Source organism: Equus przewalskii, chromosome 16 (genome assembly GCF_037783145.1).
Source record: "Equus przewalskii isolate Varuska chromosome 16, EquPr2, whole genome shotgun sequence".
In the NCBI taxonomy this organism is placed as follows: Eukaryota; Metazoa; Chordata; class Mammalia; order Perissodactyla; family Equidae; genus Equus; species Equus przewalskii.
The window spans coordinates 32,698,543-32,723,549 of record NC_091846.1 but is presented as its reverse complement, the minus strand read 5'-3'; the positions used below and the strand labels follow the sequence as shown (position 1 = coordinate 32,723,549).

At 35.8% G+C, this 25,007-nt stretch overlaps 1 long non-coding RNA gene across 1 annotated transcript; it reads right to left on the bottom strand.

The window, feature by feature from the left end:
* Nucleotides 1-1,008: 1,008 nt before the first annotated feature.
* On the bottom strand, nt 1,009-10,456 carry LOC139076387 (uncharacterized). Its single transcript, XR_011527953.1, has 3 exons — nt 10,380-10,456; nt 8,883-8,974; nt 1,009-1,230 (listed from the first exon to the last, which is right to left on the bottom strand). It is a non-coding gene; the product is annotated as an uncharacterized lncRNA (long non-coding RNA).
* Between the last annotated feature and the right edge of the window lie 14,551 nt (nt 10,457-25,007).

The following is a 25,007-nucleotide window of genomic DNA, read 5'->3' as shown; positions in this document are numbered from 1 at the left end:
GGAATGTGGGTTTTAAAGGGAATCTTCAACTTCAGCATTTTAAAAATAATAAATCCAAATTATCCAAATTCATGTAGTTCAAATTAGTACATTTAATTATATGTTTGGATATGGCAACCTCCTTGTTATAACTGACTCTACACTAGGAGTGATATTACTGCTATACTCAGGGATGCAAATTCAAGATAAGGCAGTCTCTAATTCCAGAAGATATTCTCTTTCAAAAAAGAGTCCTTATGTGGAATCTTATGAAAATGATCCTCGAATCACCTGTAGTGATCAGCTGTGTTGCATTGTTTTCACAGCTATTGCTTACAGCGATGGTCCTCTCCAGAAAACTGGATTCACGTCTACTTTTATCCATCAGTGGATTTTGAGTAATGTCAAGAAAGCGAATCTTGTGGTGCAATAAGTTAAAGGAGTGATATATTAGGAAATGAATGCTTTACAAATGATATCAATTTAAATGACCATCTATGTATTTAGAGATTTTATGCTACAAAATTTATTTGAAAATTTCAAAGAATTGTAGACACTTCTTTCTTTTTGGTTGGGTCAATGTGGTAAAATTTATAATTTTTTATTATATATAGTATTATCATATAAGGGTTGCTATATCTGTATGCATATATATGAGAGAACACAGGTGGTATATTAAATATACCCACAAATATATATTAACTTTACTCGTATTATAGGATTCATATAATTAATTCTTACTAAAAATTCATATTATTGTTTTGTTTCGTATTACAGGTTGGTGAGTAATTGATTACCAACTGGGCTTTGTATAGAGGCATATTTCATAAATAGTTACTTCTCCCTAGGAACTATACATTAAAAACCAGATCTTACAAGTTCTATAACACTGAAGCATGATCTATAAAAATTTCATGCTGCTGGGTACATTCTGGTATTAGATTCAAATAATCACTAAAGGGCCATGTTACTGCAGATACAATTTTAAACAAAGCAATCCTTTATGTCTAATGAATTTCTCTTTCTTACCTAGCCACTTTCATGAGTCTGTCTCTGATGTACATAAGATGAATCTCTCTTTGATCCTGAGAGTCAGACTCAATAGCCTCTGAAAATGTGAAGTCTCAGACATCTACTGCTTCTTATCAAATGGCTTTATCTCTTTATTTGCATCTGTCTCTTTGGATCTTACATATAATCAACAGCAACTTTTGGCTACACCAATGTTTTCCTAGGATAATCTTGGTTGTCCTAATTTAATGAAAAACAGAATTTATTAAGTGGCTTTGATTATCTTTCTATGAGAAAAAAAAATCCACATCCATGAAGTTCATCCAACACATACTTTAAAGATAAATGCATAGCTATATTGGATCATTCTTTATTTATGAAATTTTTTTACTACAAAATTAATGTATTTCTCTGCCCAAATCATTTCTTTCTTTTTTTTTTAATTGAGTTAATGATAGGTTACAATCTTGTGTGATTTCAGTTGTACATTAATGTTTGTCATTCATGTTGTAGGTGCACCATTTCACCCTTTGTGCCCACCCCCACCCCACCTTTCCCCTGGGAGCCACTAATCTGTTCTCTTTGTCCACATTTTTAAAAATTCCTCATATGAGTGGAGTCATACAGAGATTATCCTTCTCTAACTGGCTTATTTCACTTAACATAATTCCCTCAAGGTCCATCCATGTTGTTGCAAATGGGATGATTTTGTTCTGTTTTGCAGCTGAGTAGTATTCCATTGTATATATACCACAACTTCTTTATCCATTCATCTGTTGATGGGCACTTAGGTTGCTTCCATGTCTTTTCTATTGTAAATAATGCTGCAATGAATGTTGGGGTGCATAGGACTTTTGGAATTGCTGACTTCAAGTTCTTTGGATAGATACCCAGTAGTGGAACTGCTGGATCTTATGGTAGTTCTATTTTTAATTTTTTGAGGAATCTCCATACTGTTTTCCATAGTGGCTGTACTAGTTTGCATTCCCACCAGCAGTGTGTGAGGGTTCCATTCTCTGCACAACCTCTCCAACATTTGTTACTATTAGATTTAGATATTTTTGTCATTCTAATGGGTGTAAGGGGATATCTTAGTGTAGTTTTGATTCGCATTTCCCTGATGATCAGCGATGATGAGCATCTTTTCATGTGCCTATTGGCCATCCGTATATCTTCTTTGCAGAAGTGTCTGTTCATGTCTCCAGCCCATTTTTTGATCGGGTTGTTTGATTTTTTGTTGTTGAGTTGTGAGAGTTCTTTATATATTATGGATATTAAGCCTTTGTCAGATATATGACTTGCAAATATTTTTTCCCAGTTAGTGGGTTGTTTTTTTGTTTCAATCCTGTTTTCCCTTGCCTTGAAGAAGCTCTTTAGTCTGATGAAGTCCCATTTGTTTATTCTTTCTATTGTTTCCCTTCTCTGAGAAGACATGGTGTCCGAAAAGGTCCTTTTAATACTGATGTCAAAGAGTGTACTGCCAACGTTTTCTTCTAGAAGCCTTATGGTTTCAGGTCTCACCTTTAGGTCTTTGATCCATTTTGAGTTTATTTTGGTGAATGGTGAAAAAGAATAGTCAATTTTCATTCTTTTACATGTGGCTTTCCAGTTTTCCCAGCACCATTTGTTGAAAAGACTTTCTTTTCTCCATTGTATGCCCTCAGCTCCTTTGTCAAAGATAAGCTGTCCATAGATGTGTGGTTTTATTTCTGGGCTTTCAATTCTGTTCCATTGATCTGTGCACCTGTTTTTGTACCAGTACCATGCTGTTTTGATTACTGTAGCTTTGTAGTAAGTTTTGAAGTCAGGGATTGTGATGCCTCCTGTTTTGTTCTTTTTTCTCAGAATCGCTTTAGCAATTCGGGGTCTTTTCTTGCCCCATATAAATTTTAGGATTCTTTGTTCTAATTCTGTAAAGAATGTCATTGGGATTCTGATTGGGATAGCATTGAATCTGTAGAATGCTTTAGGTAGAATGGACATTTTAACTATGTTTATTCTTCCAATCCATGTACATGGAATGTCTTTCCATCTCCTTATGTCATCATCCAATTCTCTCAGAAAGGCCTTGTAATTTTCATTATATAGGTCCTTCACTTCCTTAGTTTAATTTACCCTGAGGTATTTTATTCTTTTTTTTTATTTCTTTTTTTTTTTATTGAGTTATTGATAGGTTACAATCTTGTGAAATTTCAATTGTACATTAATGTTTGTCAGTCATGTTTAGGTGCACCACTTCACCCTTTGTGCCCACCCCCCACCCCACCTTTCCCCTGGTATCCACTAAACTGTTCTTGGTCCATAGTTTTAAATTCCTCATATGAGTGGAGTCATACACAGATTATCTTTCTCTCGCTGGCTTATTTCACTTAACATAATTCTCTCAAGGTCCATCCATGTTATTGCAAATGGAATGATTTTGTTCTGTTTTGCAGCTGAGTAGTATTCCATTGTATATATGTGCCACATCTTCTTTATCCATTCGTCTGTTGATGGGCACTTAGGTTGCTTCCATGTCTTGGCTATTGTAAACAGTGCTGCAATAAACATTGGGGTGCACAGGACTTTTGGGATTGCTGACTTCAGTCTCTTTGGATAAATACCCAGTAGTGGGATGGCTGGATCGTATGATAGTTCTATTTTTAGTTTTTTGAGGAATCTCCATACTGTTTTCCATAGTGGCTGCACCAGTTTGCATTCCCACCAGCAGTGTATGAGGGTTCCTTTTTCTCCGCAACCTCTCCAACATTGCTATTACTTTTAGATATTTTTGTCATTCTAACAGGTGTAAGGTGATATCTTAGTGTAGTTTTGATTTGCATTTCCCTGATGATCAGCGATGATGAGCATCTTTTCATGTGCCTATTGGCCATCAGTATATCTTCTTTGGAGAAATGTCTGTTCATGTCTCCAGCCCATTTTTTGATTGGGTTGTTTGATGTTTTGCGGTTGAGTTGCGAGAGTTCTTTATATATTAAGGATATTAAGCCTTTGTCAGATATATGACTTGCAAATATTTTTTCCCAGTTAGTGGGTTTTTTTTTTTGCTTCAATCCTGGTTTCATTTGCCTTGAAGAAGCTCTTTAATCTGATGAAGTCCCATTTGTTTATTCTTTCTATTGTTTCCCTTCTCTGAGAAGGCATGGTGTCTGAAAAGATCCTTTTAATACTGCTGTCAAAGAGTGTACTGCCTACGTTTTCTTCCAGAAGCCTTATGGTTTAAGGTCTCACCTTTAGGTCTTTAATCCATTTTGAGTTTATTTTGGTGAATGGTGAAAAAGAATAGTCAATTTTCATTCTTTTACATGTGGCTTTCCAGTTTTCCCAGCACCATTTGTTGAAAAGACTTTCTTTTCTCCATTGTATGCCCTCAGCTCCTTTGTCAAAGATAAGCTGTCCATAGATGTGTGGTTTTATTTCTGGGCTTTCAATTCTGTTCCATTGATCTGTGCACCTGTTTTTGTACCAGTACCATGCTGTTTTGATTACTGTAGCTTTGTAGTAAGTTTTGAAGTCAGGGATTGTGATGCCTCCCGTTTTGTTCTTTTTTCTCAGTATCGCTTTAGCAATTCGGGGTCTTTTCTTGCCCCATATAAATTTTAGGATTCTTTGTTCTAATTCTGTAAAGAATATCATTGGGATTCTGATTGGGATGGCGTTGAATCTGTAGATTGCTTTAGGTAGAATGGACATTTTAACTATGTTTATTCTTCCAATCCATGTACATGGACTGTCTTTCCATCTCCTTATGTCGTCATCCAATTCTCTCAGAAAGGCCTTGTAATTTTCATTATATAGGTCCTTCACTTCCTTAGTTAAATTTACCCCAAGGTATTTTATTCTTTTTGTTGCAATTGTGAATGGTATTGTGTTCTCGAGTTCCTTTTCTGTTAGTTCATTGTTAAAATATAGAAATGCTACTGATTTATGCAAATTTATTTTATACCCTGCAACTTTGCTGTAGTTGTTGATTACTTCTAACAGTTTTCCAATGGATTCTTTGGGGTTTTCTATATATAAGATCATGTGGTCTGCAAACAGCGAGAGTTTCACTTCTTCCCTCCCTATTTGGATTCCTTTTATTCCTTTATCTTGCCTGATTGCTCTGGCCAGGACCTCCAGTACTATGTTAAATAAGAATGGTGATAGAGGGCATCCTTGTCTCATTCCTGTTTTCAGGGGGATGGCACTCAGTTTTTGCCCATTGAGTATGATGTTGGCTGTGGGCTTGTCATATATGGCCTTTATTATGTTGAGGTATTTCCCTTCTATGCCCATCTTTTTCAGAGTTTTTATCATAAGTGGCTGTTGGATCTTGTCAAATGCTTTCTCTGCATCTATTGAGATGATCATGTGGTTTTTATTCCTCAGTTTGTTGATGTGGTGTATCACGTTGATTGATTTGCGGATGTTGAACCATCCCTGTGTCCCTGGTATGAATCCCACTTGATCATGATGTATGATCCTTTTGATGAATTGCTGAATTCAGGTGGCCAAAATTTTGTTTAGAAGTTTTGCATCTATGTTCATCAGTGATATTGGCCTGTAGTTCTCTATTTTCGTGACGTCCTTGTCAGGCTTTGGTATCAGCGTGTTGTTGGCCTCATAGAATGTGTTAGGAAGTGTTCCATCCTCCCTAATTTTTTGGAATAGCTTGAAAAGGATAGGTATTAAATCCTCTCTGAAAGCTTGGTAGAATTCCCCAGGGAAGCCATCTGGTCCTGGGGTTTTATTCTTTGGGATGTTTTTGATTGCTGTTTCAATCTCTTTCCTTGTGATTGGTCTGTTCAAATCATCTGCTTCTTCTTGAGTGAGCTTTGGGAGATTGTAGGAGTCCAAGAATTTATCCATTTCCTCTAGGTTATCCATTCTGTTAGCATAGAGTTTTTCTTAGTATTCTCTCATAATCCATTGTATTTCTGCAGAATCTGTTGTTATTTCTCCTCTTTCATTTCTGATTTTGTTTATTTGAGCTTTCTCCCTTTTTTTTCTTTGTAAGTCTGGCTAGGGGTTTGTCAATGTTATTTATCTTCTCAAAGAACCAGCTCTTTGTTTCACTGATCCTTTCTACTGCCTTTTTCATTTCAATAGTATTTATTTCTGCTCTGATTTTTATTATTTCTCTCCTTCTGCTGACTTTGGGCTTTATTTGTTCTTCTTTCTCTAGTTCAGTTAGGTGTAGTTTAAGATTGCTTATTTGGGATTTTTCTTGTTTGTTACGATGTGCCTGTATTGCGATGAATTTTCCTCTTAATACAGCTTTTGCAATATCCCATATGAGTTGGTATGGCATGTTATCATTTTCATATTATTTTCCAGGTATTTTTTGATTTCTTCTTTAATTTCTTCAATGATCCATTGTTGTTCAGTAGTGTATTGTTTAGTCTCCACATCTTTGTGCCTTTCTCAGCTTTTTTCTTGTAATTACTTTCTAGCCTTTAGCATTATGATCAGAGAAGATGCTTGTTATTATTTCAATTTTTTTAAATTTGTAGAGGCTTGCCTTGTTTCCCAACATATGGTCTATCTTTGAGAATGTTCCATGTGCACTTGAGAAGAATGTGTATTCTGCTTTTTTAGGATGAAGTGATCTATATATGTCTATTAAGTCCAATTGTTTTAGTTTTTCGTTTAGCTCCACTATTTCCTTGTTGATTTTCTGTCTGGATGATCTGTCCATTGATGTGAGTGGGGTGTTGAGGTCCCCTGCTATTAATGTGTTGTTTTTAACATCTTTCTTTAGGTCTGTTAATAGTTGCTTTATGAACCTTGCTGCTCCTATGTTGGGTGCATAGATATTTAGAAGCATTATTTCTTCTTGATGAAGTGCCCCTTTGATCATTATATATTGTCCCTCTGTGTCTCTCTTTACCTGTCTTATTTTGAAATCCACTGTGTCTGATATAAGAATTGCAACAGCTCCTTTTTTTTCCTTGCTATTTGCTTGAAGTATTGTCCTCCACCCCTTCACTCTGAGCCTGTGCTTGTCCTTGGGGCTGAGGTGTGTTTCCTGGAGGCGGAAAATTGTTGGATCTTGTTCTTTAATCCATTTTGCCACTCTGTGTCTTTTTATTGGAGAGTTCAATACATTTACATTGAGACTGATTATTGATGCATGTGGACTTAAAGCTGTCAATTTGTTGCTCATTATCTGGCTTTCCTGCTTTCCTCTTCCTGTGTGCTTTTTCCTACCCATTTGATACTGCAATTTCTTATGCTGGGTTTCTCAGATTTTTGCTTATTTATGTTTTGTGTCTCTGTTCTGTTGTTTAGTTTATTGTCTACCCTGAAGTTTGTATTTAGAATCTCGTGTATAATATAGTCTATTCTCTGGTGGTCTCTTACTTACTTGGCCTAGACTAATTTAGTCCCTTTGCTCTTCCCCTCCTAAATTATTATTTTCACTTCTTGTTCCAACTTGTGTTATGAGTTTGTAGTTAGAGTGATAAGATCGTCTTTGCTTTGGTAGTTTCCTTATTTTTATCCTAATGCTATAGTTGAATATTTGCTATCCTATTCTGGTTCTATTTATCTGTCTCCCTACTCTGTGGTTCATGACCTCTTTTTCCCTTTTTTCTTTTTTCAAGTATGAGAGCCTTCTTGAGGATTTCTTGTAGTGGAGGACTTTTGGTTACAAATTCCCTTAACTTTTGTTTGTCTGGAAAAGATTTAATTTCTCCCTCATATATGAAGGATATTCTTGCTGGATAGAGTATTCTTGGCTGAAGATTTTGATCTTTTAAAGCTTTGAATATGTCACTCCATTCTCTCCTAGCTTGTAAGGTTTCTGCAGAGAAATCCACTGAAAGTCTGATAGGGACTACTTTGTAGGTAATTCTCCTTTGTCGTGCAGCCCTGAGTATTCTTTCTTTGTCATTCCTTTTTCCCATTTGTACTACTATATGCCTTGCAGTAGGTCTTTTTACATTGACAAATCTAGGAGATCTAAAAGCTTCCTCTACACACATTTCTCCCTCAGTCCCTAGATTTGGGAAGTTCTCTTCTATAATTTCATTAAGCACACTTTCTGCTCCATTTTCCTTTTCTACATTCTCGGGAATTCCTATGATCTTTAAATTCTTTCTCCTCATTGAATCTGCTATCTCTCTAATGCTTTCCTTATTCCCTTTAATCCTTAGTTCTCTTTCTTACTCTGTCTGGAGCCATTCACCCTGTCTATCTTCGATTATGCTAATTTGCTCTTCTATGGAGCACACCCGGGCATTCAGGGAATCTGTATTCTGTTTTATCTGGTCCATTGTGTTTTTCATCTCTAGTAATTCTGTTTGATTCTTCTTTATAATTTCAATCTCTTTTGTGAAGTAGCTCCAGAACTTGGCTTGTTTCTCTATCTTTCTCTCTACCTCATTGAGTTTTTTGATTATAGCTGCTCTGAACTCATTTTCATTTAGTTTACCTAATTCCAAGTCCTCAGGACTTAATTCTATGTTTTTATTGTTTTCCTTCTGGTCTGGGGCTTTTATAAATTGCTGGATGGTAGAGAAGTGGTTCTTTCGCATGGTAGTAGAATTCGGTTGCAGTTACCGCCTGCCGCGTAATGGGGGTCAATGGGGGTCGAGAGCCACGTGTTCTGAACTCTCCACCTTTGGGCAAGATGTCGGCGCCCAGTGCGCTTTGCTGGGGCAGGGGCAGGGGTGGTTTCTCTCACGCACTGATCTGGATTTGATCAGTTCTTTTCTCTGGTCTCCCAGGGCCCCGCGTTTATGGGGTCCCCGTGCATGGAAGCTTTCCCCTGTCAGTGGGTTTCCACTGTAGCGGCGGGAGTCCTAGATGATCCCCAGATCCCCTGGTCACACAGCCCCTCCCCCGCTCCTTCCCAGACCCATGCGGTGATCCTGGTTTCTAGGGGATGGAGTGATGTTCTCACTTACCCCGTTCCAGCTCCTCTGAGGTGGGCAGTAGGGGCTCCGTCTTCTGTCTTTTGATACTGTAGGCCTCTGAGTCCTGGCATTCAGTTCATTAGCTGAAATTCAGGTTTTTTTTTTTTTTTCCAGTCCTTTGTTGTACTTTGGAGGGGAGAGAGTCCCGGGTCAGCTCACCCCACCATTTTGCTCCGCCTCCTCTGCCCCACTGATTTTTCACAAGAGAGCAACAGCAGCTCAATGGAAGAAAGTTGGTCTTCCAAGAGACTAGAGCTACTTAAGGCTTGGGAGCAAATCACAGGTCAAAGCTTAGGCCCAAAATCATTTATTTCTTAATTAAAGGGGAACTTTTAGAGTTTAGGAAGGAAAGAAAATATATAACACTAACTCCTTGGGTCAGAATTTTCCAACTTGAAAACCTTTAAGACTGTGCAATTGAATGGAACTTACTTTTAAATATGGCTTATATAAAGGTTTCTTCTAAACACTAACATTTATTTAAAAAATGATTTACATCCTATGTGATTAAGACATGAAATCATATCTCCCCAAATTAAATTAGGATTGACCTGGGCTAGGGCAGAGTAGGAGAAATTCTCCCTCCTAACCTCCTTTCTCAATATAGAGTACGTAATTTAGACTAGGTCACAATATCCTTTCTTTCTTTGGGTTCCTCTAAAACAAGTGGTGTAATCACACAGCCCAGAAACATGACAGCATGATAACTGTAACAAGATTATGTTATGAGAATCAATTAAACTAGAGTACTCTGAATTGGTCCTACTAATGCATTGCTCATGTATTTCTGTATGTTATTGGTTAATGCACTCTGAAATTCAGAGGCAACTTTTGAAAACGTATTCACTTCAAAATAATCTCATACAGATGGTGCCTATCTTGCCATTTTAAAAAATTCTTCTAGGTACCAAAAGAATTCGTGTCTTAGATAAAACTGCCATAGGAAATACAAACTTTCTGGAAATAAGGAGGATTTATAATCCAGAATCTCAGTGGAGACTTCAAAAATCTTATTATATTTTTTGGCCAGCTGCCTTTTTTGTATCTGTCAAGAATGTTTTTATCCTGAAATTCACCTCTTGAAATTTGCCCTTGACTTTTACCTCTCTCTGCTAGAACTTCCTTCCTATTTCATTCAGGACGAACTATTTCAAATCTCTGCCCTTCACCCTCATCTACACACTATTTAGATCTGTCTTCAACCTCAGTTTGTTTACCCATTTTAACCAAATATGGTCATCCTCCCCTTAGTGAGACCTAACCTCTCTGCCTCTATAATTGATGCTCTTCTTGTTCATCTCCCCAGGACTGTATATCCCGAGCCCCATAGAAAATCATCCGTTTTTTAGGTCCTTTGGTAAATGGCCTGGAGTAGTAAACCCAAAGGAGAATATATCCCCTCCCCCGCCCAAATCCGAAGAGGCTCACTAGGCATTGGGCCTCTCCTTTGGTTGTATTATGGAACAGAAGTCACAACTTATCCTTCACCTTAGAAGGGGTACCACTAGACTTCTAGAAATTTCACTGAAGTCGAAGATCCCTGAACTTTTGTTAGACTTATTTCCCAACCTCTGACATACAGATATCTTACGAATAATGTTAGAATAGTGGTTACAATGTGTGTGTGTTCTGTTTCCTTGGAGAACCCCGACTTATACAGATTTTGTTAGTAGGAGTGGTTCTAAAGGAAAAGAATCTCAAGGATGAGTTTTCTGAATTGTTTCTGAGTTTTAGAATTCTAGAATTTGTTCTCTAATCTGATTAAATTTAAAGGCGTAAATGACACTATTTCCAGTGGTAAAGATGTCACTGACAGTCAATGTCATGATGCGGCAATAGAGATAGGCAAAATATCCCGCTATTGGTTATTCTTAATCAAATACTTATAAAAGGCACTGTTCTTGGTCACTATGTGTGTGATAACTTAAATATTTTAGCTAAACTGATGAGTATAAAGAAATTGGCTGGTTACCACTAGCTCGAGTTCTCTCAACTGATTGCATTGGTTACCTTCATGAGAGCTATAAATGTCAGAGTTATACTCTGAAATTTAGGAAATGTAGGAAAATATACTATGTTTCTAAATACTGTTTGGCATCTCTGTTTCACAGTCCCTCTTCCTTAACCCCAAACTGAAATTCTACTTCTTTACCTGTGAAAACCTGTCATCTCTGTATCATACCGTTGGATAGACGGATAGATATCCATATATATATATACACACACACACATAAATATAGATATATACATATACATATATATATCTCCTATCCATGTATTATCTGTATATATTTCACATATAGCTGTATATATTATATTTAGCATTTTATAGTTATTATACAAAAAGCATCTCCATTAACTGTTTCTCTTCTAAGAACACTAAATGTCCATTTATAAGTGCTCTCTTAAGCTTTGACTTGTCTAACTTTTTAGCATGTTCACACATACATAGTTTATTGTGTCTTTTGGTTGTCTTTGTTTACTTTTAAGAGTATTTTTTTAGAGCAGTTTTAGGTTTAAAAAAAAAACTGAGAAGGAGGTACAAAGATTTCCCACATTCCCCTATCTCCACGCATGCATCACTTACCAGAATGGTACATTCTTTTTTCAGCTTTATTGACGTATAATTGAAATATAAAATTGTAATATATTTAAAGTGTACAATGTGATGATTTGATATATGTATACACTGTGAAAGGATTCCCACCATTGCAATAATAAACAATTTCATGACCTCACATATTTATCTTTTTTTTTTTCTTGGTGAGAACACATCGGTCCTACTCTCGGCAAATTCAATTATACAATGCAGTGTTATCAATTATAGTCATTATGTTTTACAGTGGATCTTGAGATCTTATTTATCTTATAACTTAAAATTTGTATCCTTTTATCAGGCAGTCCCTATTTTCCCCACCCCTCAGCCCTTGGCTGCCACCATTCTAATCTCTGTTTCTCTGAGTTTGAAATTTTTCTTTTTGGATTCCACATGTTAGTGATACCATGCAATATTCGTTTTTCTCTGTCTGGTTTACGTCAATTAGCAAAATGCCCTTCAGATTCATCCATGTTGTTGCAAATGGAAGGATTTCCTTTTTTATGGCTGAATAATACTCCCTTTTATGTATTATACTGCATATTCTTTATTCTCTCATCCATCAACGGACACTTAGGTTGTTTTCTGACCTTGGCTATTGTGAATAATGCTGCAATGAACATGGGAGTACGGATATCTCTTTGAGACAGCAATTTTGTTTCCTTTAGATGTTGCTGGATTAGGGATGGCTGGATCATATGGCAATTCTATTTTTAATTTCTTGAGCAACCTCCATATTGTTTTCCCTTGACTACACCTCTTTACATTACCACCAACAGTGTACAATGGTTCCCTTTTCTTCAAGTCTTCACCAGCGTTTGTTAAATCTTGTTTTTCTGATAATAGACCTCCTAACAGGTATAAAGTGACATCTCATTGTGGTTTTGATTTGCATTTCCCCAATGACTAGCTATATTGAAGCATCTTTTCATGTACCTGTTGGCCATTTATAGGTCCTCTTTGGAAAAATGTCTATTCAGGTCTTTTGTGCAAGTTTTAATTGAGTTATTTGTGTTTTCACTATTGAGTTGTGCAAGTTGAGTTGTATATATTTTGTATATTAACCTCTTTTTGTGTAAGTGGTTTGCAAATATTTTCTCCCATGCTACAGGTTGCCTTTTATTTTGTTAATGGTTTTCTTTGTTGTGTAGAAGTTTTTTAGTTTGATATAGTCCCACTTGTTTATTTTTGCTTTTGGTGTCAAATCCAAAAAGTCATCACCAAGATCAATGTCAAAGATCTCACTGCCTACATTTTCTAGTTTTGCAGTTTCAAGTCTTACATTCAAGTCTTTGTAGTCCATTTTGAGCTGATTTTCATGTTTGGTGTAAAATAGTGATCTAGTTTCATTTTACGATGTAGCTGGAATATAGTCAATCTTTCCTTCAGGATTGTATTTGCACCCATTGCTCAGAAAATTGTTTTGATGTAAAGAAATCTAAAGTCTTAGCCCTGAGTCATTGTATAAATAACAGTTACCTTGAAGACAGTAGTTTTTGTTCTTAAATTTAATCTTAATAATCTCAATATCTACACTGGCAAGAAATCCCTTGACTTATACCATTAAGGTTTGTGTCTTTTAATTATGTGTGCTCATGTAACCCTATTTCAATTGTAAGTACTCTTTGGAGAATTTTAGTACTTTAGCAAATGTTTACACTTCTCTAATAATGCCAGAAGGATGTGAAGCATTTAATAATTTTGATATGGACCCCATATTAATGGTAAAAAACAAAAATGCAAGATAATGTTTCTCTCAATTCTAGTCTAGGGATGGCCTCAGGGGCAATTTTGATTAGAGTTTTTCTAACTAGGGCAAGAATCTCTCTTACTGATTTGTAGTTTTTTTCAAATTTGTATGAAATAGTAGGCATATTCCTTTGGGCGTTTTTAACTCAATTATGAAACTTATTTCCCATTCCTCTAATATGCTTGGAAATCTTCACAAAAAAACATTGTAGCCATTCCGAAATTTTTCTGCTCGTTATAGCCCCACAGAAATATCAAATTACCATGTCTGTTGAGCAAAGACACTTTGATCTCTTCCAAAAAATGAAGAAATTAGCTCTTTTTAAAGATTTTATAGGTGCTTGTGGCCTTGAGATGAAAACTGCGTCAAGTTAGACCTAACTCAGACTGGCTTATTTTAGTGAAGGCCCATCCTGGTGAATAGGCCAGATATACCGGCAGCAGTTCACAGTTCTTTTGGTTGATCTGAGGTTGCCTGACCTCCTTAACTTAAAATCATTGAGTCAACAACCCATATTTGTCACAAGAAATAAACTTTATAATCATTGTTCTATCTTTGCATGCTTCATTGGACCCAATATCCTCTTCTGGACTGCAAAAGAGCAAAAAGCTCCCTGGGACTCATACCAACTATCTTGGTAACATGACTGCCTGTTCACTCCCTCCAAACTTCCTTTCTTTCTTGTCTTCTCCTAGAAATACTTCTTTCTCCACCAGAAAATATTGTCCCCAAATCTCTTTATGGCATGAAACAGGATTCCAACTCACCTGCTCTAATTCTTAATCTGTCTTAAAAAAAGATCAATATGAACTAAATTGAAGAGTCATTGACTTCTATAGACTTCCTAAGAGGTGACTAATTTTCTCTGCAAGTAATACATCAGGAAGTCATTTAGGGCAGTGAATTAGCCTTAATACAGCTCTAATATTTCTTTTAGGTCTACTGGACCTACAATAATTTTCTGCTCGTATCACTACAAAATGGCAAGAGACACTCCATAAATTATATAGCTGGTTGAGTGCTCCTGCTGCTGAAGACTCAAGGTTTTACGGAAGGTCTGTGATTTCTCCAAACTCCATGAAAGAATCAACTTCCAACCTTTGAGAATTTAATTGCTCACACTCTCATATCAACATAGAAGCCAATTGGACTAGAGACCACGAGAGGAATACCTAGCTGTAATATCTTGGATTTTAATTAATATCATGCATAGATTTTTCTGCTTGAGCTACCATGCTATGTCACTCTAAGTTGGCTATTTCCACAGTTGGGAATAGCACTAAGAGCTATGTTCGATGAGCCACTGTAGTGTAATAAAAAAATAAATAATTAATTAAATCACAATTTTGATCTTTGATTTACATGCATTTTATGTGTTGTTTTAAATATATTTTTCAATGTACATTTTTATATAGTAGTACTATAGTGTATACAAATAATTTATATATAAATATGTGTATATTGAAGCATACTCAAAAAATTTTACTGGTGGGGTTAAATAATAAGGAAAATTATAGAAACTATCACTCTAAATGACTGTTTTAACTCCACAATTACAGCTTGTTCTGAACCCCAAAAAGTTGACTTAAGATTGATTTAAGGTTTTAAAGGAAACGTCCAACTGTTTTCCACACTGGCTGTCTGAGTTTACCTTCTCATCAGCAATGTATGAGTGATCCAGTTTCACCACATCCTCATAAGATTTGGTGTTGTCACTATTTTTTTCTTTTATTTTAGCCATTCCGATAGATGGTAGTGATATGTAAACATACAACTACCATACACCCCAGTGATTGCTCTCCTGGGAATTCACTCCAGAGAAATAAAAACTTAATTTCACACAAAAACCTGTACCTGAACATTTATAGCAGCTTTATTCCTAATAACCAAAACCTGGAAACACCCAGATGTTCTTTAACATGTGAATGGTTAAACAAACTCTAGCACATCCAAATCATGGAATGCCATTTAGCAATAAGTAAGAAAAACCTTTTAAAACACAGAGAAACCTGTCTGAATCTCTGGAGAGTTATGCTGAGTGAAAAATAAATCCTAAAAGTTTACATACAGTATGATTCCATTCATATAATATTCTTCAAATGACAAAATTATAGAAATGGATAACAAGTTAGTGGTTGCTTGAAGTTAAGGAGAAGGTGGGGGAGAAGGAAGAATAAGTAGCTACAAAAAGGCAACCTGAGAAATCCCGATAGTGATGGAAAGGTCTGTACCTTGACTGTATCAACGTCAATGTCCTACTTTTCTATTGTCCTATAGTTTTGCAAAATATTGCCTGTAAAGGAAATTAGGTAAAAGGTACATAGGATTTTGCTATATCATTTTTTACAACTGCATGTGAATCTACTATTATCTCAAAATAAAAAGTCTGATTTAAAAATTAATCTGTGCACCTTCCTTTGCTACTTGGGGTAATCTTCCAAAAACTGAAGTTAATATTTTTATTCCCTTTTATATTTTTCACCAGAGGAACGGTGAAAGAGGAGACAAGAAAGGGACATTTAGCCAACTGACTTTCTAAAGTTCAAAACTCCTGAAGGTATTTTCTATCCCATATCATCTCTACAGCTAACAAACAAAACATTTTCCTATTTCATAATTCACATGCTTCGATTACCTGTTTCACATATTTCAGCAAATGTCAAGTGATTTTTTCCACAGATTTCAAGATGACATTAAAAATAATGGTAACCAATTGTCCAGATTGACCTCTTTTCTAGACTGTTTTGTCTCCAAACCTTTAATTCTTTGAAATGCTTACTAAGTCACTCTTGTTAGTAGGTTGGCCGAACAAGTTGACTATTCAAGTAGTACAGCCTAAGGCGTGGTCTAATTCTTAATTCTCTATATTTATTAATCTTTTCTCCTGTTTCAAGGCAAACACCCTAAATATAACTTGAATATATCACCCTGTCGCTCACCAGAATGACAGAGCAAGCACATGCCCTTCATTTTTACTTAGTTTCAACAGAAGAAAAGACTGATAAAGATACTTTGATTTATTTTAGTTGAAACTGCTATAAATGTTTCTACAAATGTGGTATGGAAAATAATGTGTCTTTCAAAAAGTGCCTTGGGGTCAGCCCAGTGGGGTAGTTGTTAAGTTTACATGCTCCACTTTGGCAGCAGGGGGTTCACTGGTTTGGATCCTGGGTGCAGACCTACACATCACTCATCAAACCATGCTGTGGTGGTATCCCACATACAAAATGTAGGAGTATTGGCATGGAAGTTAGCTCAGCAGCAGTCTTCTTCAAGAAAAAGAGGAAGATTGGCAACAGATGTTAGCTCAGGGCCAATCTTCCTCACCAAAAAAAAACACAATAGCAATAGAAAAAAAAATCCTAAAATTCATATGAAATTACAAAGGACCCTGAATAGCCAAAACAATCATGAGAGAGCAGAACAAAGCTGAAGGCCTCACACTTCCTAATTTCAAAACATATTACAAGTTTATAGTAATTAAAACAGTATGGTACTGGCATAACTACAGACAAATAGACCAGTGGAACAAAATAGAGAGCCCAGAAATAAACCAACACATATGTGGTCAACTCATCTTCCGGGGGCACCAAAAATAGACAATGGAGAAAGGACAGTTTGTTCAACATTTAATGTTGGGAAAACTGGATATGTACATGCAAAAGAATGAAATTGAACCCTTATCTTACACCACCCACAAAAATCGACTCAAATAATTACAGTTAAAGGTAAAACTTGAAACTGTAAAACTTCTAGAAGGAAAAAAATAGGGGAAAACCTTCATGACATTAGTCTTGGAAATGATTTTTTGGGTATGACATAAAAGCACAGGCAATAGGTGCCGGCCCGGTGGTGCAGCAGTTAAGTTCATACATTCTTCTTCTCAGCAGCCCGGGGTTCGCAGGTTCAGATCCCAGCTGCAGACATAGCATCACTTGGCAACAGCTATGCTGTGGTAGGAGTCCCACGTATTAAAAAAAAAAAAAAAAAAAAAGTAGAGGAAGATGGGCATGGATGTTAGCTCAGGGCCAGTCTTCCTCTGCAAAAAGAGGAGGATTGGCAGTAGTCAGCTCAGGGCTAATCTTCCTAAAAAAAAAAAGATCGCACAGGCAATAAAAACAAAAAAGACAAGTGGGACTACATCAAACTAAAAAGCATCTGCACAGCAAAGGAAACAACAGAGAAAAGCAAACCTATGGAGATGAACAAAATATTTGCAAACAACATTTCTAATTAGAGGTTAATATAAAAACTACATAAGGAACTCCTACAACTCAATAGCAAAAAATACCCAAACATCCTGATTTAAAAATGGGCAAAGGACTTGAATAGACAAATCTCAAAAGAAAACATTCAAACAGCCAACAGATATATGAGAAGATGCTCAACATCACTAATCTTCAGGGAAATGCAAATCATACCACAATAAGATACCACCTCAGCCCTGTTAGGATGGCCATTACTATGGGCTAAATGTGTCCCCTCAAAACTCATATGTTTAAGCACTAATCCTGAATGTGATGGTAATTGGAGGTGATGCCTTTGGGGGTAATTACATATAGATGAAATCATGAGGATGGAGCCCTCATGATAGTTTTAGTAGCCCTATAAGAAGAGACCAGAGTGCTGGCTCTCTTTCTCTTTGTTCTCCATACTGTAAGAAGGTGACCCTCTGCAAACCAGGAAGAGGATTCTCACGGGAACAGAATTGACCTTCACCTTGATCTTGGACTTCCCAGCCTCCAGAATTTGAAAGATAAGCTTCTGTTGTTTAAATAACCCAATCTATGACATTTTGTTACAGTAGTTAGAAATTATTGACAGCCATTATTCAAAAAACCAAAAATATAGCAAGTGTTGATAAGGATCTGAAGACATTGAAACCCTTTTAACGGTGGTATTATAAAATGATGCATTCCCTATGGAAAAGTGTGTGGAGGTTCCTCAAAAGATTTAAAATATGACTAACATTTATCTAGCAACCTCACTTTTGGGTATTTGTCCAAAAGAATTGAAATCAGCATCTCAAAGAGATATTTGCACTTCCATGTTCATTGTAGCATTATTCACAATAGCGAGGATGTGGAAGCAACCTAAACATCCATCTATGGGTGAATGGACAAAGAAAATGGGGTATATACATACAATGGAATATTATTTAGCCTTAAAACAGAAAGAAATTCTGTCCTATGTGATAACGTGGATAAATTTTGAGGATATTATGCAGAGTGAAATAAGCCAGTCATAGAAAGACGAATACTGCGTACTTATATGATACATCTAAAGTTATCAAACTGATAGAAGCAAAAAGTAGAATGACGGTTGCCAGGGGCTAGAGGGAGGGGAAAATAGGGAGTTGCTCTTTACTGGATATAAAATTTCAGTAATATAGGATGAAAAAGTCCTAGAGATCAGCTATACAACCCTGTGCTTATAGTTAACAATATCGTACTGTATGTTTAAAATTTAAGAGGGTAGATTTCAATTTTTTTTTACCACAATAAGAAAAGAAAAGTGACATGAAGAAACTTTTCACAAAAGAGTATATATAGATGGCAAATAGTCACAGGAAAAGATGGTCAATATAATTAGCCATTAGGAAAATGCATTAAAACCACAATGAGATATCACCACACATTTGCAAGAATAGGTAAAATAAAAAATAGTTACACGATATTGTGACGTTGATGTAGAGAAACTGAATCACTCATATATTGTTGATGGAAATATGAAAGAGTACAGCCAATCTGGAAAAGATTGGCATGCAACTACCATATGACCCAATAACTGTACAAAGTTTATCCCAGAAAATTGAAGACTTAAGTTCATCTAAAAACCTGTACACACGTGTTTGTAGCCACTTTATTTTCAGCAGCCAAAACATTGAAAAAACACATGTGTCCTTTAGTAGGCAAATGGTTAAACTGTGGCACATGCATACCTTGGAATACTACTGAGCAATAAAAAGGAACACACTATTAAAACACACAACAATCTGCCTGAATCTCCAGAGAGTTAAACTGAGGAAAAAAAGTCCCAATATTTACCTAGTCTATGGTTACATTTATACAATATACTTAAAATGAGGAAATTATAGAGAACAAATTAATGTTCTATAGAAGGGTAAATGTTTTCTATAGAGAACAGATTAGTACTCTGAGAGGTTAATGGTGGGGTAGAAGTGGGAGAGAAGCATGCGAGTATAAAAGTGCAACATGAGGAATCCTTGTGGTAATGGAAATATTCTGTATCTTGATGTGTCCACGTCAACGTCCTGATTATGATATTGTACTGCAGTTTTGCAAGATGTGAGCATTGTGGGAAACTATGTAAATGGTAATTAGTCCTCAGTATTATTACTTAAACCTACGTGCTAATCTAGGTATCCTAAATAAAAGCGAAAAATTTAACTCTAGTAAACTAGAGTTAGCTTATAAAACTTTGCTTATAAATGCCTAGCTTATAAAATGTATTAGAGATGCAGTCACGTAATTGCAAACATTCCTTGATTTTGTTCAAATAAATAAATGAAAACATTTATGTACTTACACACATAAGGATATTTAAGACAGTAATTGTTAATATATTAAAGTAAAATAATAATGGGCAAAATGGAAATAAAATGAAAATAATTGATATTCATTTTTCTTAAAACTCTTTCACGTATTTAAGAAAAAAGAAGTATTTGTAGTAAAAGAAATATCTAGTCAATTAATTTTATACCAATATAACTGAAATATAATATTTATATTAACAATTCCCTTTGAAAAATAGAAAAATAATGAAATTTTTCTTGGAATTAATATTACATGGATTAAAACCCTGAATATGTATAAAATAACATGTTTAACTTAGTCAGAAAAGTTAGAAATAAAAATAAAGGCAAATGGTGATAATTCTAAACAAGTGGTTGACTATCTTGATGAAACCGAAAATTTATAATGTTGTCCAATTTCGTATCAGCATTTTTAAATGCATGCAATATCACCAGGAGATTCCTATTCTAATAACAGATTACTGCAATGTGCTGGGGCACTGAGGATCATACTATTATAATGAGTTCAAACCAGATTCATCTGAGTCATAAAAATATAATGATAATAATATAATGGTAATGATGATAAAGTGACTTATACTAGGTCACTATAGTGAGTCGGGAGTAAATGTAGTTAGAAAAGGTAGATGTTCAGCTTACCCACTAAATCATGCCGCCTTTCTAATTTTAAACTCTCAATAATAATACATATTCATTAAACATGTAACAGCAAAAATTAAAAAGCAATACATCCTGGCTGCCTAAAGGCGAATAAATGGTTTCCACTTCTGGTCATTTTCCTTTTTCACCTATGGTATTACCTAAGATATTAATCTCCTTTATTATTTCTGGAAATTGTTGGCTTTAACTGTCTGCCTATTGCCAACTATATCTTTTGCTATGCTTAGAGGAACAGGGAAAGTTCAATTCAATAGCCCTATCAAATGAGAAGGTCATTATGTTAGTTTGCTAAGGCTGCCATAACAAAGTACCACAGACTGAGTGACTTAAAGAACAGAAATTTATTTCCTCACAGTAGTGTAGGCTAGAAATGCAAGAGCAGCATGTTGGCAGTGTTGATTCCTTCTGAGGGCCATAAGGAAAGGATCTGTCACAGGCTACGCTGCTTGGCTTATAGATAGCCATCTTCTCCTCACGTCTGCACATCATCTTCTTTCCGTCAGTGTTTATGCACAAAGTTCCTTTTCTTACAAGAACACCAATCTCATTGGATTAGGGATCATCCTCATGTCTTCACTTTAACTATTTTCCCATGTAAAGATTTTGTCTCCAAATATATTCACATTCTGAGGTACTAGGGGCAACGAATTTAAGGTACAAATTTTGGAGGGTACACAATTTAGCCCACGACAGACATAATGCCTTAAATTTCATTTCATTGAAGATGTGAGAATGACTAGAAGAGATTGAATGCAGAAATTTATAATTTTCTTTTAAAAATACTATCAAATATTAGATTTAAATGACTATCTTTGTAAAGGCAAGAAGTTATGGATGTATCTAACTTTGGTAGTCATTGATGTATCTTGTAGAACTTCAAAGGAACATCAGCAAAATAGTGAAAGATTATTGAATCATGATAGAAATCAATAATTGAATTATATGATTTCACTCAGAATGACTATGTAAAAATTAACAACATTTTGGGCAATTAATTCTTGCTTTTAAAATATAATTGGGTTAAATTTGGCTCTATTCACTGAACAAAAACATATCCATGAATGTTTTCTGATGTATCAAAATTTGGGTGATGGAATAGTCATGAAAGCATTCGACTCATATGCTTTCATTGCCAAAAGTTATTTTTAGAATTACCAGCATCCATAGAGTATCTTTGATATCCTATGTCAATTATTAATTACATCAAGTATCAAAATGGTTTCAAATAATTTATTAGCTCTTCATCATTTCCAGGTATCTTACAGGAGGGACATGACACTCTTTCATATTGTAGGACAATTCACAAGGTCCACAGATTCAAATAGTTAACGTTGTTTACTTTGAAGAAGTACTCAAATTGAAGGATTGGATACGAAGGCCGTATAGCTATCAGGTTGACTTGGCTGATCTTGCCAGGGAAGTAGATGCTTTTTTGCTTTACCACCGAAGCTTGTCTTCATCATGTTGATAGAAGAGTAAAAGAACTCAAAGCTTAAAATGAAGAAATGGATTCTTTTGTATTTAAGGCACATACCGTCATGCACACACATGAGAGAGAGAGAAAAGAAAATTAATAATCTTACAAAAAGCCAAACTAGCAGTCAATGCCAAATACCACTAAACTTGGAAATTCAGTTTTTGTGTTAAACACATGGTATTGCAGAATGTGTGTTCTTTACATATAAAATACTTTAAAGGTCAGAAAATCAATCAGCTGTATTTTACTCGTCATGCCTGCTAGGCTTAGCCAATATAATAGAATGAATACTGTTCTATATTTTAGTTTCGTCCCAGCCTGATTGATTCTCTATAAACCCATTATAAAGGTCAGTATATTATAGGTCAAAGGCTGTTGTGGGATGAAAAAAAGAGAATAAGCACATTAAACCTGTGGAGACAGAGATTTAATCAACCCTATAGTTAAAATGTGGTAGCAGTAGTTCCCAAGAGCCTTGTAAAATGTTTATGTGGCACAGAATTCTATAATATGGAGAAAACTTTCCTTATTAACTTTTTTGTAGCCTGAAGACTGAAACAGTTATTTACAGGTTTCAGTATCTGGGACATAAAAATACAGTGAACTGGAAGAGTGAAAAGAGGAAGTTCTGATATAACGTGCCAATCACAACCAGCTTCCAGTATCATAAGACTATGTTAAAAAATCTGCAGAAGCAAAATAGCACTTGTTATATGCAATATAAAAAGATAAGAACTACTCACTGCTTAGCGTCACTTTCTATGAAGACATGAAATAGGGACTAAATGCATCGTGTATTCTTATAACATTTTTCTAGAATGTAAAAGAAATACATGAATACCATGTCTATACGCTAATCATAGAATCACACTTTAAATTGTACCGCGGTCTCTGGTTCTCTTTCTTGGGTGTATGTCCCAAAGGAAAAATGCTCCTTTATATAGCATTAGCCTGCATTTATGAATAATGACAACTATTTATGGAGAAATGATTAAAAATGCTTTATAGTGATCTTAAAGTAGCTTTTGGCAACAAAGCTTTAACTGAAATCCCATTTTATCCCACAATTAATTTGGATTTGATTGGGTCTTTAAGACTCTGAATATTTTCTTACATACATTATCACAGTTGATTTCTGCTATTTTCTGGAGAGAAGGGCTATGTGCATCTTACTATAAGTCCATAACTTCTTAAACGTGAGACTGAAATAAAAAAATTTCCTAAAATTTAAATTTTTTCCACAACTCTCTATGCACCCAAACTGACCTGAATTGATGTGGGAAAACTTATAGCCTGGTTTGAAAATTCATTAATTTCACCAAAAGATAGTGATGTGTTTGCTGCTGCAGACCATGCTGGGGCTATTTAATGTACCTAACATGGGGAACAAAACAAAATAAAATTGAATTCTGAAATATTTGTAGCCCCAAGGATTTGGGATAAAAGATTATCTACCTGTTTTCCGTAGAAGCATAAGGACAGTAAGACTGGTAAAGTTGAGTTGCTCCTGATTATATGACTCATCTCAACTCAACAAAGTAGTTATTATCATTCCTATTGATCCACTGTGGGGAAATTAAGACCTAGAGCTTAAGTAATTTGTCAGATAGGCTGTAACTAAAAATTGTCTGTTCCGACAATAGAACTTCTCTTTCACAATCAACTCATACTCTTAATAGTATGCTCTCTTGCCTCCTGATGTTTGGTTTTATTGTTTGTTTTTGGTTACTTTTAAAAATCATTATGTGGCTCCCAAACAACTGCTACACAAATGTTATCTCTGATCTGGTCAAAGTGGATATTTTGTTTTGAGGAAGATTAACCCTGAGCTAACATCTGCTGCCAATCCTCCTCTTTTTGCTGTGAAGACTGGCCCTGAGCTAACATCCATGCCGATCTTCCTCTACTTTATATGTAGGATTCCTACCACAGCGTGGCTTGCCTAGTGGTGCCATGTCTGCATTCAGGATCTGAACTGGCGAACCCCAGGCCGCTGAAGCAGAACGTGCAAACTTAACCACTGTGCTACCGGGCCAGCCCCCTCAAAATGGATTTTTATCATTTAGCTGATGCTAAAGTAAATTTCCTAATCAATTGACCACAGTAAGTTCTATAAATCAATATATACATTTAAAAAAATTTCTTCTATGTTCCTTACTATAGTCTATCTCATGCTTATCTATTATACTCTTATATATCCTCAGATACTCCCTTTTAAACTATTTCAGCTTCTTGTTCCTTCTAGAGCCTTTTCCCCTGGCTGTGTTTCATGGCATACTTTCAATTTATGTTTCTTTGAGCTGGTGCGGAAAGGAAAGGAGCAGGTGACCGACTTGTTAGGGAGTGGGATTGTGGGGCTTTTATTAGGCAAATTCTGCGGAGGAGTGCCTTGTCATGGCATCCAGAGGCTGGGGTTGTGCTTGCACCTGTGCTGTCACATAGCTCTCCATCCCTGGGTGTGATTTTTAGTATGGTAATGGAGCTAGAGTCACCTTCAGACAACTCCTGGGTGCTAGGGCCCATGCCTAAGTTGGGAAAGTCCCAAGGCTGCGAAATGTAGATCTTAGAGGTCTCTATCAGATTTTCCCAGCTTGTGGATTGGTTGGCCCCTTATCTTTTCAGGCCAGGAGCCCTGTCGCCTTAGGCTGGTTCCTGTCTCATGACTAAGAAGATGAACTTACAACATGGTTTGACTTTCTTTCCACCCAAAATCTTTTCTTTGGTCTGCTATATATTTTTCAATCCATTTAATCTTTTCACTGAGGTTACACAGATATTTTATTAAAATATTACTTCCCTGGCAATTGGAGGCATTTTGTGAATCCTTGGTGGGGCGGGGGTGCGATGAGGAGGAGTCTTGCTAATAATGATGAACATCTAAGGAAATAGCTTCAAAATAAACCATAAATAAACACAGATAAATATCTTGGAGGGCAAGAAAGCATAATCAGTATGAAGTCTAGTTGATATAATTAGTGTCTTAGTGTGTACAACTATAGGATGATGTGTTCCAATAAAATGCAAAGGGAGAAGACTAATTAGCTTATCTCTTCAATGGACAGAGCAGAGATATAACT